Here is a 20,444-nt window from a genome sequence, read left to right as displayed (position 1 = left end):
CACCCTGGCATTCAGTTACCCTGCAGCATCTGTCTGGGTTGACTTTCCAGATAAGGTCAGATGGAGCCATGTATGTAAGTCAGGTGCAGGAGGCACCCTGATTCAGCACTCATGAAGCTGAGATACCAGCCTCTCTTCCACATACCTTGACCTTCAAAAACCCATACCCAAGTTCGGAAAGCCCAGTCTTGGAACCTTTCTCTGGGCACCTTGACAGTTCTAGGGGTCATTTCTAGCATTGGCAGGAGAAACATCCTCTCTCTCCTTCCACCCGACCTCTGGTCTCATCTCCATAGGTACGGTCCCACAAGGGCCTGAGCTGAGACCCAGTGAGGTTGAATACCATTTCTCAGAGAATGGTGCGAAGTAATCACAGCCTGATGTCTTTAGATTTTTTTTCTAATGGATCGCCCTGTCCTCAGCCCAGTCTCTCTTGGTGTAAAGCGGCAACTCGTTCCCATCCTGCATCTCATGTTTCAGTTCCAGGGGACTCTGGAAAGGCAATGCGTTGCAGAAGCAGGAAGCTGTTCTCTAGAGGAGGGGCCTTGGGGAAAAAGAGGGGAAAGGAACTAACATTTATTGAGCTCCTACTTTGTCGCAGGCGCTTCACACAGATTAGATCATTTCATGTGGTGGCTGAGAAGCAGAGCTCTGGAGTCACAGGGGCGTGGGGCTGCATTCTGGCGCTGTCACTTGCCAACTGTGTGTGGCCTTCGGCAAGTGACTTAAAGCATCTCAGCTCTAGTTTCCTCAGCTGCAAAATGGGAGAAAATAATGTCGACTTCCCAGCGTTCTGTGGATTAAATGAGATGAATGCAGAAAGCCCTGGGCGTCTTGTAAGCACGTACAAGTGTTAGCTATTATTATTCACAACCTTGGGAGGCAGGCGTTATTAACCCGGACTTAATGCAAGCCCAAGTTGAGGCTCAGAGAGGTTAAGCTAAAGCACCCCAGGGCAAGTAGCTAGAAAATGGGGCTCTCACCCAGCTCCAGCTGACTCCACTTGCTCAAGATTGTGAGCCGTAAGGGCAACAGCCTTAGACTCAGCCCAACAGTTTCGAGGAGCAGGACCTGGGGTAAGAACGAGCCCTCCTTTCTTAGCTCTTGAGGGCCCAGAGCAGGAGAGTGGGCTAATGAGTTAACAGTGGCAATTCAATCCCTGTGACCCCTGGCTTCTCCTCTTTGGCTGACATCCAAGGGTGGGTGTGTGCATTTTTGCTTATTTTGAGTAGGTGAAGGTACCCCAATGGGTTCTCTTCCTCCTTGGCCTTCTCACCCTCCACTGCAGAGGTGAGCCACCTCTTGCTCCAGAGAAGACCCCCCAGCTCTCAGGAAAAGGAGCACCATCAAGTTGTCTCCGCGTAACCTGCCAGATCGAGGAGCTCAGGGGCTAAGATTCAAGAGGAGAGACTGGTGCTGATTGGATAAGAAAGTGGAGCCTAGGGGCATGTCAGAGCGAAGGGCCACACATACCCGGTGGGTCAAGGGCATTCGAAGAAGAAGCTCAGAGGGATTCTGAGAACCTGGGAAAGAGGCAAAACCGCTGGAGGACAGACTCCTAAAGGACCATAGCCCTTTTCCCTGGAGGGGTTAAAGAGGATGCGAGAAACAGAGGCTGCAGGGAAGCGACCGTTCCAGGGGCATCCCGCACATGTCCCCTGTTTCTCTTCCCTAGGATGGAGCTTGCTGACTTCCTCCCACCCCAAAGGTGACCCCTGACCCTCCCCTCTTGCTTGATCACCCTTCTCACCCCTCCAGGTTTAGATTCTTGAATACCCCCCCTCCCCCCGCAGAGTGGAACCCCACTTTGTTCTCCAGGCCCCAATCTGCCGCACCTCCCAAGGAAGCGTTCCCTGTGTACGCCCACACAGAGTGCACAGCTCTGATAACATTTATAGTCTAAATCACACAGTTTAGCACTTGGTTTTAAATACTGTCTGGTATTATTCCCTCATTATTTCAGAGTATGAGTTCTGCCTCCTCATCCGAGCAGCTCCCTACCAGCAGCGACCAAGGCTTACACTATGTTCTCCCCAAACCCACAGCCGCATCCCCACCCAGACCAAGTTCCACAAACAAGCACACACACACTTATGGACCAGAATAGTTGCAATGGCAAGAGAGTGCTGGAATGGATGACCCCAGACTCCAGGGTCTCAAGAATCCAAATCCTGCCGGGCAGTGGTGCACATCTTTAATCCCAGCAATCGGGAGGCAGAGACAGGCAGATCTCTGTGAGTTCAAGGCCAGTCTGATCTACTGAGCAAGTTCTAGGACAGCCTCTAAAGCTACAGAGAAACCCTGTCTCAAAAAACAAAACAACAACAACTAAAAGAATCCAAGTCCTGAAATGTCACTATCACACTCAGAAGACGCCAAGTCCTCAGCCAGAACCCTGATTCCAGCCTGACCTCCTGGTTATGGCCCCAGCCTTGGCTTCTGCCTTTCCCACCATGCACCACACTCCCACTAGCTCCTCCTAGCATCTTTCCAGCATCCCTGGTCCCATCCTGCCTCCCAGCCGGCACACCAGCTATTCCTTCTGCGCAGTACCCTTTCCACGTCTGCTAGCGGCGGTGGCCACCCTGGACAAACCTCAACCTCCAGCCCTCCCATCATGCATCTTCTATTTCTTTTCCTTGCTGTATTTTTCTCTGGAGCACTTAACACTAATATGCCATTTGCTTTCCAAGTTTACTTTGCTGTATCCCCAGACAGCAAAATAAAAGCTCCTTAAGGGCAGAGCTCTCTGTTATTCCCTGCTGCCTGTATCCCTGGGGCAGGCACTGAGGAGGCTCGATAAACACTAGCTAATGAAGATGTGCACCGCCCACCCTGTGTACAATGGCAAAGGCATGGCTGTGCAGAGACGGGCTGTGGGTGGAGCCAGTCCACAGATCCCCTGGGTTGTGGGAGTCCATCCTGCCTCCTTGACTGGGCCATCCTGAGCATCAGGGTGAAGTGGCAATCTCTCTCCTTTCCCCTTCCTGCACAGCTTTTATAGCTGCTGTACCTGCAGGATGTCTCGCCCTTTGCCTTCCCAGCTAGATGTGCTCTCCACTAGCTTTGCATGCTCATGTGCAGAGCTTTACAGATCTACCCCTTCCCCGCTGTCATTCCCTCTGCTTCCTTCATCTGGGAAGGATCAAATAAGACAGACCCACTTCTCCTGGGGGACCCAAGCTGGCTGTTGCACAATCATCGCCTCTTCTGCCACCTGTCTTCTCTGAAGGAGCTGTCTCAAGAGATGCTTGTAAACACGGGCTCTTCCCAGGACACATGAACCTGCCATGTTAACAGCGGCCCACTGGCGGGCCTAAATAGTCCGCCTGTCTCCTTTCACCTTCACCGCAGGTAGCCCTTCTCCCCTCCTCTGGGGAGCCACACTTTGGTTGGGCCCTTTCCTGTGTCCATTGGCACTGAGTCAGGGTCAACTCCTCGAAGACCCTGGTGGCTCTGGCCAAGGCAGAAAGAAACAGTGTTAGAGCTTAACTACCAGTCCTGGGGGCTGCAGACACGACTCATTGGTAGAGAGCTTGCTTAGCATGTAAAAGATCCTAGGTTTGATCCCTAGTACATAAGATACAGACAACAAAAACAGGTTAGAGGCATTGGCTAGCACAGCCTGTTGGAAAAGGAAGAAGGGGTCAGGGAGACCCTGAAGTTCCCTAATGAGTGACAGGCAGTACTGGTTTGAACAGGTCAGGCGTGGAGAACTTGTTCCAGTAAGGAGAGGCTAGCTAGGCGAGTGGGCTATGTGACTCCAGGGTAACCCTAGGCCAATAACTGCTGGATCCTGGGGGTGCTCCAGGGGCTCATTTATGTCTCCTTGAGCAAGCCTGAGCCTCAGTCATTCCATTATGAAATTAGGGACAAGAGTAGCACCCGGGTAAGAGGGGTGTTTGGGGTCTAGCTGAACGACACAGGTAAAGCACTTGGCACCGGGCCTGGCACGAGCGCTCAGCAAATGCTAGGGGCTGTAATGTATGTCATTACAGGTGGGGAGGTGGAAGCTGAGAAACCATTTCTGCCCCAGGAACCCTGGGCCTGCTCTTCATGTTGGAACTTGCTTCAAGTCCATCAAACGCCGAACAGCAGGGAAGATGTGGGTGGAAGAAATACACAGAGACAAACTGAATTCTAAAGCAGACCCTGGTTAAACTCACCTCCTGCAGCAGCTCTCCGAGGCCAAGGCATCTCCCAGGTCCCCAGGAAGTACCAGAAGCCAGAGTGCAAGACCTTGCTGCTGCAGAGTCTGGGCACTGATGACTTAGAAACGTGTGGGAGGCCAAGGTCACACAACCAAACCCAGCAGGGCTGCCCCAACCCCCTGCTTGGCAGCCCACTCTTTTAGACCAAGGGGTGTGGGGCTGTTCTGGGCAGCTAGCCAGTACCACTAGAAGTCCAGCTCCTAGCACCAGGACAAAGAGCTGAAGAGGGACACTAAGTGGTGTTAGTGATGTTCAGAAAGGGACAACACCTACACACCACAGTGCCTTTTCATATACACCCTTGGCACCCTGTCCCGAGACCCTCCACTTTGGCTCTCTGGCCCCTTCTAAAGCCTTGTCCCAAATTTAGCAAATCTAGTCTGCAGATGTGAGTAGCCTCCTCTCTTCAGCCCTGAACCACAGTGCTGACTCCTTGATAATAATAACAATTTATATAGCATTTCTTATATTTCAGACACTGTTCTGGGCTCCTTGCCCTGTGTTCCTGCCTCTTATGAAGTAGGTACTATGATCAAACTAGTTATAGATGAGGAAACGGAGACAGAGAGAGGTCATATGACTTTTCCAGGGTCTCCCAGCAACAAGTGTTAAAGCCTGTTATAGAACTTGGGCGGGCGGCTCCACCTACTCTATACCCTTCATGCGAGTTCCCCAATGTCAGAGACAATAGCTGATTCATCTGTTTCTGCACAGAGTAGGTGCACTAGGGAAGACATCTGCCTGAACAAGTAAAGCCTGAATGAGACAAACACCACACAATTTCAGCCTGTGCGTTTTAGCCTAGAGACACCTACGCCACACAGGAAGTCAAAGACAAGGATGCCTCTCTCTGGTTTGGCCAGTCACATACATTCCTGCTGCAGGACCTGTCTTACTGTGGCTATTTTTCCGCGCACTGGGGTTTACTTTGAAATTATCTTCTACCATTGTCTCCTTCCTGTTTGTGCCCCCATCGCCTGTCCCACTTCCAGCCTTGACCGCTGACCTTGTCCTAGCCCTGCAGCCCTTGCACCCAAGCTGCCTATCCCCATTCTCTGTCTCTGGGCTTTTGCGATAGTGCAGGCTTCCCCGAGGAGGCTGAGAATGGGAGCAAGCCTGATTCATTAGGCCGACCATGGATGGAGCTCCAACACTGACCTCAGATGAACATAGCAATGTCCTCCTCACTCTTACCTGGCTCCCACGAAGGTGGAGGCCTAGGGAAAGAGACAGCTAGCTACAGCTTGTCACACTTGTGGGTCAGGAAGATTCTCTGCCCTCTCTGTGTCCTCTGCAGCGCCCTCACTCCTATTGAAAGCATGCCTGGATCATGTGAGAAGGGTTATTCATGCAATCGTTCAGCAAATACAGTCTGTACTCTGAGTAGAGAGAAAAGACCCACTCCCGAAAAGCTAGGGCAAATGTAGAATTCAGCAGATGTCATAAACATCGTGAGAGCCAACTGAACTGCAGCAGGAGCTTCACAAAGCGAGGGTGAGGCTGAGAGCTCCGTTCTGTCCAGGTCCAGACTCCTCAGTTAGAAAGCAGGGGCCATGATGCAGCTCTTTTTTTGTTTTGTTTTGTTTTTCGAGACAGGGTTCTCCAACAGTCCTGGCTGTCCTGGAACTCGCTTTGTAGGCCAAACTGACCTCGAACTTACAGAGTTCTACCTGTCTCTGCCTCCCAAAAGCTGGGATTAAAGGTGTGCGCCACCCCTGCCCGGCTTCTGATGCAGTTCTTTAGGGGGACCAAATGCGATGGTTCCTCACACAGGCTGGTGCAGAGCAGCTGCTCCCTAAACCATCACTGCCTCCCTCCTTGTACAAACCACTGCCTTCTACACAGCCCTGGCCTCCCAAACAGACAATCGTATGTAAACTGCTCCATCCTTTCAGATGACAAGTACTTAAGAGGTACATCATCTACGCTTAGCAATGAACCCGGGGTAGTAAGGGTCATTTTGTGATTGTGTTGTTAATTCGCTAGGGTTTATACTCCTCTCCCTTTACCAAACCTTTGAAAGAAACTGGTGGTCATGGAACTAACCAACTATCACGTTCAGCTCTGCCTGAGACATGGAGGTTTGTCTGTTACTTGTATCCTCCACTCTGACAATAGTATTAGGCACACAGTAGGTGTTCAATGAGTAGCTGTTGCATGAAAAAGTTTTTTGTTTTGTTTTTTAAAGCAGCATGTTTTCTCTTTTCCTTCAAATAAAAGAAACAAGGGAGTAGAGAGTAGGAGGAGCAAGTGAGCGGATGGCAGGATACAGGGGATGCAGGGACAAGGACATTCCGGTGCCAGACCTGTCAGCCTGGCACTCTCTACCAAGGGGATTCATCGGGGGCAACTGTACATATGCTCCCGCCATCAAGACGTGAGTGAGCCACTGTGCGCCCAGCTTGGGGTTTAAGCTGCATCTTACAGAAAGGCAGAGGTGGAGGCAGAAACCTGGAAGGAACGGAGGGAAGGTAAACTTGGAGAGGAGGAGGAGGGCGAGAGATTAACGGTGTGGTGTGAGGGCAAAGGGAGACAGAGAGGTGCTTGAGGAGCAGAGAGTAAGGCAGGCAATGGGAGGAAACGGGGAGCACCAGCAGTCAGCAAGCAATCGGCTGGCCTAGCTAGGTTGCAAGAGGCTTAGATCTCCGAGTTTCTACTGCCATTGGGTGTCTCCCTCAGGCCTGTCAGATGTGGAGGCTCTGTCATGAGATGTGGGTTTGGGGAGGCTTCTAGGTGCTGACCCACAGGAGTGTCAACACCCCTGAAATGCCAGAGAGTCCTTTTTTTCTACCCTTTCCAGATAGCATTCTAGCCCAGACCCTGGCCAGGCACCGGTAGACAGGCAGCGCAGGGAAGGAGGAAGGCCAGAGAGACACAGACCCCCAGCGGTGCTCCTTTTCTTCCACTTCTTCACAACATCTCCTGGTCAGGAAAGTGGGTCAAGCCACCCACATGTGACTTTCTCTGGTAAGTAGAGGACCCATTGGCCAGGGGGGCCTTCATGTCTTGCGCTCAGCCCTGCCCATCTCTGCTCTTTTGGAGGACTGTTCAGTGGACAGGAGGTTGCTGGCCTTCTCCCCTGGAAAGGGAACACTGGCCAGAGAGATGTCGAGACAGGGGGCATGGAGTCCGTCATTTTTCTGGATAAGGAAAGAAGCCTAGGTCTTTGCTTCTGGTCCCCTCGACAACGGTGAAGAAGCTGGCAAGAGGCCATTCCTGCTGTCCTGTCCTGACCTGGTGTCTCTCTCCACTGCCCCCCCTCTCCTGGGGTCGTCAAGTAAAGGGCCTGCCAGTCCATCTCTGGCAACTAGCGGCAACCAGCGCTGTGCCCAGCCCACCCCCTCCAAGCCCTGCCAGTTGCCCAATTAGAAGCTGCGTTGGCTTCAACAGATGGGAGCTGCGGCAGCCTGAGGAACAGAGCACAAAGCCCAGCTGACATTTTCCTTCCTGTTCATTTGGTGGGGGAGGAAGGGAAGGGGCTGCCGGGAGCATTGTAACACCCCACTAGGGCCCATCCCAGGGTTCCAGTTCACCCCACCTCTTCTGTCCTCTCCGTTCAGCTGCCTCACCCCGCCACTCACGGCTCTTGGCTGGCTGGGCAGCCTGCGCCCGCACAGCCCTGTCATGCCAGCAGGACAGACGGCCCACCTGTGGCTGACCAGCCCGGCCTGCCGTGATGCGGTGGTCTCGGAGCAGCTTCAAACCACACGGCGCCCAGGCTAAGCCCGGCTGGCCCCTCCCCCTCTCAAATGTCCCATCCTAGACTGCAGTCAGACCCCAGTCTCCCACCCCGGAGAAGCATGGCTCTCGGTGCCAGATACTTCGAACAGACCCAACCGAGGCCACATCCTGTCTTTTCCGCACTGCCACCACCCGAGCTCCCAGGAAGAGAAAGTCCCCTAGGCTCTGGTGCGCTTTCATCCTGTGAGTCCGCCTCTGTCACGCCCTCTCTAACCCCAGGGCCACCTCTACGGCTCCTCTACATCTCCATGGCTCCCCGATATCCAGCAACAGTTTGAAGGTTTGGGGCTTCCTTAATAGGTTCAGGCCCCGACCCCCACCCCCGCCGCTCGGGTCCAGGCGGTGCAGAAGCCACCTCCTTTGCATTTTCCAGCTCTCCTTCTCTCGCCCCTCCCGGCCTTCTCCCAAGTCACCAGCTCTCCTGCAGGCATCTTGGCGACCGCCGCGGTCGCGGCCGCGCTCCCCTCCCCCACCCGGTCAGCAGAGTCCGAGCTGCGGGGACTGGATCGCGGCGATCCTCGCGGCCAAACCAGAGGCCTCGGCGTCCACGACCCCGGCCGCCCCTGAGCCGCACACTCACCGCGTGGGAGCCGTTCTATGTCTGTCGCTCGCCTCTCGGCTGGGGATGTTGTGTTGCTCGCGCCCTCCGCGATGCGCCGCCACCCAGGCCCGAGAAGCTCGCAGGGCGCCTTCCCCAACCTGCACTTGTCCTGGGAGTGGTCTCTATGCCGGGCCTGCGAGGACGTCAAGGGAATGGCAGTGTCCCCAGTCCTGTGTGTCGCGGCCGGAGGCTGGCGGCCAGGGCCGGCGCTCCCGGAGCGCCGCGCGTCTGCCGACAACAGAGCAGGCCCGCGGCGCCCGGCGCCCCCGCCGCGCCTCCTCCCTCCCGGCTGCTCGCGCTCTTCCTCCTCACTAGCTGCTCCACCGCGCTCCCAACCTCCCCAGCCCACTCTGGTCGCCTCCTCCCTGTCTGCTTGCCACGCCAACCCCCTCCAGTCCCGCTGCCATTTTAACTCCTGAGTGGCCAGAAGCCCCTTCTGCTTCACAAGGCACACACCCCAGAGGAAGGAGTTGGGTGGAGCACGATGATGTAGTTTGAGCGGTTCTTCTGCATCAAGACCCAAGGTTTGCGGGAGAGAGGGAGAAGGGCATGACGCTTGGGGCTCGGTGGGGAGAAGTGAATGGCATTGCTGATGCTCCCTCCGACCCTCTTGCAAAAGCCAGAAGAACAGGTGGGGGATTCAGCGTGTAGGACAGGTGTGGCTCATAGGCACAGCTGGGGCTGTGACCGCAGTTTTGCATACTGCTACCCTCCCCGTGTTAACGGTGGGTAAAGTCAGTAGCGGTGGGTGAGTTTGTCCATGGGACTGGTGACTCTTCTTCCTAGAGGGAGGAGTAGCCTTTCCGGCATTGCCTCCAGAATAGGCCGCTCTAGGCTTCCGACACTTAGGAAAGGGGGTTAGTCTCAGTGGGATTGAGGAAGGAACTGACAGGACCCACCCAAACACGGCTTAGGGTTCTCCGCCTGCAGGCTGGCCATCATGAAGCCATTAAACTAGGAAGTGGAGCAAGATCCCATGTATGCAGAAAGGGGTTCTGGGCTACTGCTTGGTGGCTTAGGAAATTTGGGTCACTACCACACATTGTGTGCTTAGAAGAGCACATCTCCTGCTGCAGTTAAGGCTTCAGGCCCAAGGCTTCAGGCCCAAGTCTTTGAGAGGCCTTTGGTGTGGGCCACTCAGAATAGACACCAGAACTCAGCTTCATAGCAAGCCACGCCCGGTCAGAGCCTGGAAAAATCACTAATAGAGAAGATGGAGCCCAAGGCATGGGAACTTCTGTAAGTCAGAGCCTCCAGAGGTCAAGATTCTTGACACAGGGCTTCAGCTCAGTGCTCCTGGCTAGACACAGAGCTTCTGGGTCTTGCTTTTTCGAAGGGTACAGCTAGCAGTGACAGCCACGCCTACGGGCTTGCAAAAGAGGACTTGAAGTTCTGTATAGATGGAGGAACTGGCCCCTCATTCCATCCAACAATCGCATACTAAATTTCCACTGAACTGCTCCCAGGCCTCCACCCGCCACCCCTGCTGTGGGGTATAATGGCTTGCAGGAGCCAAGGGAGACAAGTTGGAAGTGCATGAAACAAATTTTAGCATTACAAGGCAATGGAAGGTGCCTTAGAAACACAGAAAAAAAAAAACAAACGCCATTATGGGCTCTGGTTATTCATGGGAGGTTTTACAGAGGAGTTGAGCTTCCAGCTGAGCCCAGCTGGAGGGATAGGATTTAAACTGGCAGAGAAAATGGGGTCCAGCAAGACAGGAAAGTTGAGGCAAGCAAAATAGAATGGGCTGTTTGGAGGGGGAGGGCAGCGGAAGACACTTAGAGGCGAACTATGAGGCACCAAGCCTTTCCTCACAGCCATTGTCGCAAACTGGCTTCCAGTCCCACAGTCCCGTTTAACAGCCTAGAGAAGGAAGGCTGGGAGCAGGTGGGATTCCAGCCCTAGTCCTGATCGCGGGCCAGGAAGGCTGGGAGCGGGTGGGATTCGAGTCCTTGTCTTGGCCACACTCTCGCGCTAGTTAGTAGTAGTTACTTCAGTTATGCAGACTGGGAGCCCGTGATCAGGGCCTTGAATCTGTGGGCGCAGGCATTCATCTGTGGCCCAGTTCACAGTGATTGTGATAAAGAGAGGCCAGAGGCTGGGAAGGTGGCCGTTCTAGAGACATGGAGAGAAAACAAATGCTCCACCCTGTAAGGAAGACTAGCAGAGCCTAAGCAAGTAGAAGGGTTCAAAATTTGGCCCCAAGCTTTTGAGTCTGAGATTAGGAGACACTTGCCAAGTCAATGGAGCCATTTTTCAGCCTGAAGGCCATCTTCAGTGTATGTAGCCTGATGTCCAGAAGGAGGAGATTTTGCTAAGCCTTCCCAGCTCCAGGTCTGAGTTGGCACTCACCCTCTTCCCTGACCCCCATTATCCACACCACCAAGTGTGTCTTAGCCCAGCTGGGGCACACCAACTCTGGAAGGCTGTGCCTGACCCATGCAGCACTGACATGAAGCTAGGATGTCCCAGTGGCTGCAGAACAGCTGGCTGCAGCTGCTACCACTGTTGTAGCTTTTGAGACAGGGTTTCTGTTTGTAGCCCAGGCTCTCTTCAATCTTGTGAGCCTCTCCTGTTTCACACTTCTGAGTGCTGGGATCACAGGCGTGTGCCACCACATCTGTTAATAACTAGATTAGTGAACGAAGACTACTGGCTGATCCCCGAGTGACAGACCCTGTTGCACACTAGGTGTAAACATGAAGGAATGGCGTGAGCTCTTATAACCCAGTGGGAAAGAATTTAGAGTCAGGGAGAGCTGGGCCTCAAACTTACTGGTCCACACTCTGTGTGGCTTTGGGAAGCTCATTGAACTTCTTTTTGCTATGTTAAAAAAAATTAATGCTTAATTTAATTCATGGAGACCAATCTATTAGTCAAGAGTAGAATGGGCATTTGCTGATTGGGCACCATAGGCAAGGGTGGTGATCTCATCTGTGAATCATCTAACTGAAAAGAACAACAGGCACAGTGATGCCTAACCCAGCTGTTTTAGAGGCTCAGGCAGGAAGAGCATAAGCCTGGGCAATTTATCAAGACCCTGTTTCAAAACAAAAGTAAAAAAGCGGGTGTGTGGTTCAGAGGTGCAGCACTTGCCTAGTGTGCATAAGGTCTTGGGTTCAGTCCTCAACACTTAAAGAAAACAAACACAGCAACAAAAGAAGACTCTCCCACCAAGCCTAGGACTCTGGAAACAGGAGATCAACTTCTTATAATTAGGACATAAAAGGGCTGAGATCAGAACTCATGGCCATTGCGCAAAGAATCCACAAGTGGAGGAGGTTGCCTGTTACACTTCTTTCAGAACGGGGATATCAATGAGTGTGCATTCGAGGCTGATCTGAGGTAGAACAGGGGCACACATCTAAGGTAAACAACACTTTTCTCTCAACTCTCTCCACGCTACCATGTCCCCTTTATTTTTAATTTATATGTATGGGTGCTTTTTCCTGTGTAGCACATGTGTACAGTGCTCACAGAGGGGAAAGAGGGCATTGGATGCCCTGAAATTGGAGTTACAGTTGGTTGTAAATGTGGGTGCTGGAAATCGAACCCAGGTCCTCTGGGTGAGCAACCAGTGCTCTTGACTCCAGCATTTTGTTTTTTGAGACAGGGTCTTGCTCAAAGTCTTGTAAGGAAGACTTGGAAGAGTCTAAGTGGGTAGGTAGAGGGGTTCAAAAGTTGGTCCCAGGCTTTTGAGTCTGATCTTACAGACACTGGTAAGGAGTCCTTCGCTCTTCTAGCCTTAAGACCACCATCAGTGTCTACAGTCTGGCGTCAGAAAGGTGTGGCCTGGAATGCACTGGTAAACCAGGTTTACCTTGAACATGCAGAGATCCACTTGCGTCTGCCAGCGGTGCCATCCTCAGGCAGATGCTTCCCTGGGAGGAGATGGGGACTCAATGTACAGTCCTTTGGAAGCCTGTGGGGACTTATGCAGAGGATTTAATGGCTCTGTTATTGACCTTTTGCCCTCCAAGTTTAATCTCTGGGTTTTGTAAGTCCGTTGTCCTGCCAGGAAGCCTAAGACTCGAGAACATCAGAGGGTCTCGAGAGAGGGATGTTGGGATTATGTACCCCTAGAAATAATCCTGGGCTCAACTTCACTCGGCTGTGTAGTGGAGGGATCAGGACCCCTAGCTGGCGGGTGTGCAGTGTGTGTATTTGGGGGCCATACAACACCTAAGGAGAGTGTCTCAAAGATGAGCCTAGACCGAGGAGAAAGGCTGGACGTGGTAGCATTTTTCCCTTTCAAGGACCCTCCACTGCTGTGGCCTCCTTTGTTCAGCTCCCATCTCAGAGAGTGTAGGATGGGGCCTCAAGGGTCAGGGAGAACGTCTGTTCCACCAGAGGCTCAACCACAGGGAGTGTGACCCTAGGGGAGTAGGCGTCAACGTGGGAGTCACGCAGAATGGTTGGATAGACCTTGCTTTCAAATGTGCTGGCTGGAGCGTCCACTGCTCTCTGCGCCCCTACCTGGGCCCCCCAGTTGTCTTAGTTACTGTTGTATTGCCACGACCAAGGCAATTCTTACAGAAGAAAGCATTTAATTAGGAGTTTGCCTACCGTTTCAGAGGCTTGGTCCATTATTATCACAGCCAGGGCATGGTGTGAGCAGGTATGGCACTGGAGAAGTCGTTGAAAGCTGCTGCGTCCTTACCTGCAAAGGGGGGGGGGGGGGGGACTGTGGTGATGGGCCTGGCATGGGTTTTTGAAACCTCAAAGCTTAACTCCAGTGACATACTTCTTTCAACAAAGCCACACCTCCTAATCCTTCTAGTCCTTTCAGAGTGCCACTCCCTGGTAACTAAGCATTCAAACCTATGAGCCTATGGGGGCCATTCCTATTCAAACCACCACACCAGGGTACAGCCTTGCCTTCTGTCCTAGTGGACGGACAGCCTAGCAACTCAGCCCAAGGCATATGAATGGAGAAGCTAATGCAGTTTAAAGCTTGAGGCTTCTCACCTGAGGGCACCCGGAGCATCAGCTTGGGAGGTAGGAGCTGTATAATGTTCTTGGCGGGGAGGGAAAGCCAGCTTATAAACAGGAAATGTTTTAATATGGGCATTTATGATAAACTGAATGAAGGGCTATAAAGAGAAAAGGATCCCATTTCCAGCGCTCATGTACTTTGCTGTGTCTTTCTGCCTAGTACTAGCTAAAGATCACCCCTGGGAGTCAGGGTGGGTGAGTCCTGGAGAGAGGGCTCAGCAGTAAAGAGCGCTGACTGCTCTCCAGAGGACCCGGTTTGATTCCCAGCATCTACATGGTGCCTCACAACTATCTGTAGTTCCAGGGATCTGATGCTCTCTTCTGGTCTCCTCAGACACCAGACTTGCAGGCCGTACATGGGCATACATAGACATACAAGTAGGCAAAGTACCCATACACATAAAAATAATAAAGTTTTAAAAGTTAAAAGATTACCATTGGAGCTGATTTTGTGGGTGCTTTGTTATTTTCTTTGGAGTTCGCTATTTATTTTTATTTAATTTGATTTTTTTTGATGGCACTGGGGATCTAACCCAGGCCTGACGCATGCTGGACAATTGCACTGCTAACTAAATTACATCCCCAGCCCCAGAAGCAACTGTTTCTGTCCTCTGTTTCTTAAGAGGGCCCCATGAAGCCAGGATCGTCCCTGGCCACCTGCCCTTAGGAAGCTGCCAGCACCCACAGATACCTTGGGAGCTTGGTGAGCCAGAAAGGCAGCCAGCCATGTACTGCAGATAGCTAAGCTTGTGGAGCCGCAGGAAGCCCTTGCATTTAGCCTGGGGTTTCTGGAAATGGCGCTGCTGGTAAGACCGGTGTGGGATGAATCTGTTTTCACCCGTACACAATGTGATAACGGAAATTACATTCCTCACCGAGGTCCTGGTGCCCAGTTGTTTGTAGGTGTGAACATAAACACCATATTTAGTCACCTGCAAATGGTGCACCTGTACTTTGTGTTTCGGAAACAGAACCTGAGCATCTATCTAAAACAGACTGGGCAATATGGTAGCCAAACCCCATGCTGTTTACTTGAATGTATTCATAAAATTCCCAGGGGAATCAGGTGTGGTTGTGCATACCTCTGATACTGGCACTCCGGAGGCAGAGTCAGGCAGACCACTGTGAGTTCGAGGCCAGCCTGATTTACACGGAGACTTCCAGGGTACATAGGGAAATCCTGTCAAAAAGACAGAAGAAAGAAAGAAAGAAAGAAAGAAAGAAAGAAAGAAAGAAAGAAAGAAAGAAAGAAAGACAGACAAGAAATTGCTGGAGGAAATGGTGTTCTGGGGAGAAGGAGCATGGAGCAGGTGAGAGATTGCTCTTCCTCCACAAGGACCCAGTAGGCAAGAGGGCGGCTCTCAGAAGTCTGAAGCTGGAGGCAGGGCTCTGTATCACACAGCACATCTGGGAACAGACTGGCCAGGCAGCCTTGGTGGTGGCGTAGCCTGCCCATTCCAGTGGACATACTTTTAAGCCAAGGGCAATCAGTGCATAAATCAAGAATTGGGGCTTCTGGTGGGGAGCCTGGAATGCCTGGGTCGGAGCGACGCTGGCCCTTGAAGTCCTGCTCCAGAAGTATTTGCTGCAGGAGTGAACTTTCCGGATGCCCCAGGTAGCAGGGAAGGTGAGGCTTACCAAGAGTTCCGGCGCCATAGATTTAACTTCTGGCCACCTCAGCACAGCCCTCAGGCTGTCAGGAAGACACAGGGCTCATCACCCCTCTCCTCTACTTGGTGTCCAAACAGCAGGGTGGAGGCCCACTTCAAAAGCAGATGACATAGAAGAGGGGCGTATTTCAGTGGCCCCTCTGTCCTGGGTTCCCGTGGACGCATGTGTGGGAACTGAGTCTTGGCATCCAGTAATCCCTCTGTCCCGGGTTCCCGTGGACGCATGCGTGGGTACTGAGTCCTGGCATTCAGTAGTCTCTTTGTCCTGGGTTCCCGTGGACACATGCGTGGGTACTGGGTCCTGGCATTCAGTAATCCCTCTGTCCCGGGTTCCCGTGGACTCATGCGTGGGTACTGAGTCCTGGCATTCAGTAGTCTCTCTGTCCTGGGTTCCCATAGACATGCGTGGGTACTGAGTCTGTGGATCCTTCCTAGGAGTTGCTGTTGAACCTTGGTTATTTAATCCCAAAGCCTGCAAAAAAGGTTACAGGTCGGGTGTTTCACGTGCTAAGAAGGAAATGCATCCCTGTGCTGGGCATTCTTAGGTTGAACACCATCTTCTTTTCCAGTCGGACTCTGTTCATTTCAGAATGTATCATCCACTGGGACTCCAAGTCTCCTGATCCTGTTCTTTAAAAACAAAACCCAAAGGCTCTTTCTCTAATCACTGTCTCCTCCTTCCTATTATTACTTCTTCTTATTTCAGAAAAAAAGGTCATTATGGTCTGACTTCTAATATTTGGATGAATTCCTCTCCAAGGACCACACCCACAGTCTGTCCCCTCAGCTGCTACCTGGTCTATTTTTAGTCTTTGTTCTTGTTGGCCCCACTGTTATAAATGTACACAAGCCAGGAGTGTGCAGGCCGGGCTCTAAGGGACTGAATGTTTCCCCGGATCAAACAATGTTCTGTCTCTCCAGGAAAGAAAATCTAAAAGGAGAAAAGTAGGAGAAGGAGGAGAAACTCATCCTTCCTGAGCAAGGGAGTCTGGCAGCCTCAAGACAGAGATTACCCTGAAATACTGAGTAGAGTCCAGAGCCCTCAGTCACCATGCCTTGTTTCTGCATCACTAAAAGTCCAGAGCCTGCAGACACCCCAGGTCTCTGCCTCTGTGCTGTGGGACAATGGTCATTTATCCTGTCACTTGTATTATTTTTTAACAAAATGCTGATTGGCCAGTAGCCAGGCAGGAAGTAGAGGCAGGGCAATGAGAACAGGAGAATTCTGGGAAGAGGAAGCTCAATCTCCAGTTGTGATCCAGCCTCAGGGGAAGCAAAATGTGACTGCCTTGCCAAAGAAGGTACCAAGCCACGTGGCTAACTCAGACAAGAATTATGGGCTAACATGAGTTATAAGAATTAGTTCATAAGAAGCCTGAGCTAATGGGGCAATCAGTTTATAACTAATGTAGACCTCTGTGTGATTTCTTTGGAATTTAACTGCTGCAGGAACGGGCAGGACAGAAATCTCAGCCAACACCTCTGTCTAGGGATATCTCACTCCAAAGGGAAGATGTTTTTCCTATGCGACTCTCCTGGACACCCCAGCCACAGAACGGTAGGATTTCAGACATCACTGGGGAAACCCAAGGCCGAGAACCTGCATCAGAAACCAGCACCGCTCTGTCCCTGGCCTTCCTGCACAGTGTCGGGGCTTGAATGAGTGACCAGTGTTTACCATTTCTAGGCTGCTCTCTGTACAAGAAGGCACGTTCGGATCCAGGCTTTAATTGTGTGTGATTTTAGCTGAGATGGCGTTAACTTATTTCCTTTGCTACTTCAGCGCTTCCTTCTCCTCCGTCCTGGTGAAATTATCTGGAGTGTTTCTTTCTTAAGGACAAAGAGAAAATGCTGATCTGGCTCCTTTCCCATGGACTGGCACTCAGAATACTTTGGTGGCTGCCAGATGGCTGTGAGGGGCTGGCGTCCTACTACCCGTCCTCCTGTCCTGCCCTCCTAGTGACACATGTGCCCAACGAAAAGCTTCCTGTTCTAACCCCTACCCCCAAGTGGACACCAGGCACGTCCCCAACTGAGGAGACTTTCAGCCCGTCCACTCCTATTTCCAAAATGACATTTCTGCCTTCACTCAGTCTTTGGGGCTAAAGGGACAGCTTGACATCCCCTAAAGGCCCGGAGGGACAGTGCCAACTTCAGAGAGATGGACGGAAGAGCTGCAAGGGTCCCCGAGAGTGCTACCTTCTAACTGGTTAGTGGTGTTTTAGTTTTTCCTTTTCAATCAAGTTATTTTCAGTATGAACAGAATGCCACTCCTATATGGAGATTCTGCTGCATCTTGCTCCAGAATTTCATCCTTCAGTTGAGAGTTACTGCTTTTCTGTGTCCACACTAGCTAAGGCCATAATGTTGATCCCAACTTACTCGACTTTTTGTTAGATAAATTAATAAAAATAAAATCATATTTATTTTTCCAAGGGCAGAATTTTGAGTATGTTCTTTTTCCAGCTCCAGCTGAGTCCCACCTTGGAGGATAAACTCCTCCTATTCCCCACTGGAGAATGGAAACACAGGAACTCAGAGAGGCCTAGGCATGCCTGGTGGGGATTACCCAACAGTTTTTTGGTTCCTTGTCCAAGTCTCTTCCTCATTCTTCGAAATCTTTGATCATTCTGGTGTCTAGTAGGAAATTCAATAGAAACATGTTTCTCCAATCTTAAGGTATTAAATCATGAAAACATGGGCCTGGAGAGATGCCTCAGTGATTAAGAGTAGTTTTTGCTCTTTGGTTCCCAGCACCCACCTTGAGCAGCTCACATCTATATAACTCCATCTCCAAGGTATCCAGTACCTCCTTCTGACCTCCACAGGTACCCTACATGCCATTCCCTCATATGTGTGCACATGCATATGACAGAACATTTAAATTATCATGAATTGCTTATCGCTGCACTGGGGCCTGGCACCCAGCTGGGTGTGCAGCACTAGCCTTTGCTGCCAAGGCTCCTACCCTGCCTCTTTCACATGCCCTCCTGTCTGCCATCTATTGAGAGGCTCTAGCTAGGCAGATGCTAATTTTCTTAAGGTAGCCTAAGCCTTGGTGAGACCCCAGCCCTCAAACTTGCTTCACCTCCAAATGTGATCGCCTGCTCACATGCCAATCTCTTTGGCACTGGCCAGAAGCCTAGTGCAGAGCAGGGCTTCCTCAAGTGTCCATCCAGGAGGAGAAGTGGTTGGGGGCTCTCTGTTTAGCAGCCCTTCCCAGTAGGTGAGCCTTGGAGAAGCTGGGGCTGGACCATGAAACTTCCTATCTGATTGTGTGCTACATGCACCCGGCTCTGATTTACCAGCACATTATTATGGTGTGGTTATCATCCTGAGAACCCCATCTTTCTAGCATGGTTAGGCATTTATTGGAGGCCAGCATCACTCTGATGACTGAAATTTGTTCCTAAGTTCTCCCCGGGTTGCTCTGAGTAGCTTTGAAGTGCGGATTGCTCTTTCTTCCATTACCCTTTTCATTTACCACCTATGAGAGCAGCGGCCTCAGTCTCTAAAGGGCCATAAGTGCCTGCTTCTTTCCCTGTGGAGCCCTATCCCAAGCACAGAGAGCACCCCTGACTATATAGCAGAGATCTGTCTGGCCCCCAGATGTACTTTCTGCTCACTCACCCCTAACTGAAACTTCTTTCAAATCAAACATACTTGCTACAATGGTTAGTCTTGGTTGCCAACTTGAAGGGATTTAGAATCGCCATGGAAACCAGTCTCAGGACGCCTGTGCGGGAGAAAGCAGACTGAGGGCCGCATTCACTGTCCTCTGGTTCCTGACTGTGGATGCCATGTGAGCTGCCTCCCGCGCCTGCCGCCATGCCTTCCTCGCCATGTCGGGCTGTACCCCCTAGAACTGTAAGACAAATAAACCCTCCCTTCCTTAAGTCGCTTTTGCCAGGTGTTTTGTTGAAGCAAAGAAAAAAGTAACTACTACGCTACGTATGCCTTCCTAGAGAGTGTCGTGGGTCATGAGAATCCTGCACAAGTCACGGCAGCTTCATTTGTCAAAGGCATTTAGTGGGTGAGTGATTAGACCAAGTGTGGTACATCAGTGTCACCAAGCACTGCCCAGCAGCAAGAAAGAAAAAAGGAAAGATCGTTTGACCAGTGCATGTGGCAACATGGATGGATGTCACAGGCACTGTGCAGAGTGGAACAACCACTGATTCCAAAGGTCACACACTGCATGATTCTGTTCCCAAGACGTCCTTAAAATGGCAGAATTATACAAATGGAAAACAGGTGAGTGGTTGCCAAGGCTTGAGGAGGGAAGCTGTGCTATGACTCGTGTGTGGGGTCTCTGTCAATGGAATAATTCTGAGCTCTGGCCATCATGATGGTGATGACGTGACACCCTCCAACACACACAGCACACACAGCACGCACACACACACATACACTACACACACACACACACCACATACCACACACACACACGAACAGCACGCACACACACAGCACACATACACACACACCATATACACACACAACACACATACATCACACATACCACACACAGCATGCACACACCACACACATACATATCACACATACCACACACATACACCACACACACTACACATATACACACACATACACACACACCACATACAAATATAGCACACACACACAGCACACATACAAACATCACATACATACACAGCACACATACACACAGCACACACACACCACATACACACATATATCACACATACACACACAGCACACACATACATACCACACATACCACACACATACAGCACACATACACACACCACATACACACACAGCACACATACATCACACACATATATATCACACATACCACACACATACACCACACACACTACACATATACACACACCACATACACACATAGCACACATACAGCACACATACACACACCACATACACACACAGCACACATACACACAGCACACACACACACCACATATACACACACAGCACACACACACACCACATACACCACACATACCAAACAGCACACATACACACACACAGCACACAGACACCACATACACACATATATCACACATACACCACACATACCACACACATACAGCACACATACTACACACATACAGCACACATACACACACCACATACACACACAGCACACAGACACCACATACACACATATATCACACATACACCACACATACCACACACATACAGCACACATACTACACA

At 51.3% G+C, this 20,444-nt stretch overlaps 1 protein-coding gene across 1 annotated transcript in view; it reads right to left on the bottom strand.

Annotated features, from left to right (window-relative positions):
• Lrrn2 (leucine rich repeat neuronal 2) overlaps positions 1-9,134 on the bottom strand; it is a 61,454-nt gene extending 52,320 nt beyond the window's left edge. The window contains exon 1 of the mRNA XM_005348351.2: positions 8,533-9,134. The gene's annotated coding sequence lies outside the window, so the exon portion shown is untranslated. The remainder of the gene's footprint in view (positions 1-8,532) is intronic.
• Between the last annotated feature and the right edge of the window lie 11,310 nt (positions 9,135-20,444).

The sequence above is a fragment of the Microtus ochrogaster genome, chromosome 6 (genome assembly GCF_000317375.1).
Source record: "Microtus ochrogaster isolate Prairie Vole_2 chromosome 6, MicOch1.0, whole genome shotgun sequence".
NCBI lineage: Eukaryota > Metazoa > Chordata > Mammalia > Rodentia > Cricetidae > Microtus > Microtus ochrogaster.
This window is presented reverse-complemented; position numbering and strand designations above follow the sequence as displayed.